This window comes from Arachis duranensis, chromosome 2, assembly GCF_000817695.3.
Source record: "Arachis duranensis cultivar V14167 chromosome 2, aradu.V14167.gnm2.J7QH, whole genome shotgun sequence".
NCBI lineage: Eukaryota > Viridiplantae > Streptophyta > Magnoliopsida > Fabales > Fabaceae > Arachis > Arachis duranensis.
In genome coordinates this window covers 58,927,159-58,927,650 of record NC_029773.3, presented here as the reverse complement: position 1 = coordinate 58,927,650, position 492 = coordinate 58,927,159, and positions in this window count along the sequence as shown.

The window sequence follows — 492 nt, the reverse complement described above, 5'->3', positions numbered from 1 at the left end:
TTGAAAATACATAAGAACAAGGTCTAGGCATGGCCGAATGGCCAGCCTCCCAAAGAGGGTTCAATCATAAAAACATGATCAAAAGATGTCTATACAATAGTAAAAGGTCCTATATATAGAGAACTAGTAGCCTAGGGTTTACAGAGATGAGTAAATGACATAAAAATCCACTTCCGGGCCCACTTGGTGTGTGCTTGGGCTGAGCATTGAAGCATTTTCGTGTAGAGACTCTCCTTGGAGTTAAACGCCAGCTTTTATGCCAGTTTGAGCGTTTAACTCCCATCCTTGTGCCAGTTCCGGCGTTTAACGCTGGGAATTCTGAGGGTGACTTTGAACGCCGGTTTGGGCCATCAAATCTTGGGCAAAGTATGGACTATCATATATTGCTGGAAAGCCCAGGATGTCTACTTTCCAACGCCGTTGAGAGCTGGCCAATAGGGATTCTGTAGCTCCAGAAAATCCACTTCGAGTGCAGGGAGGTCAGAATCCAAT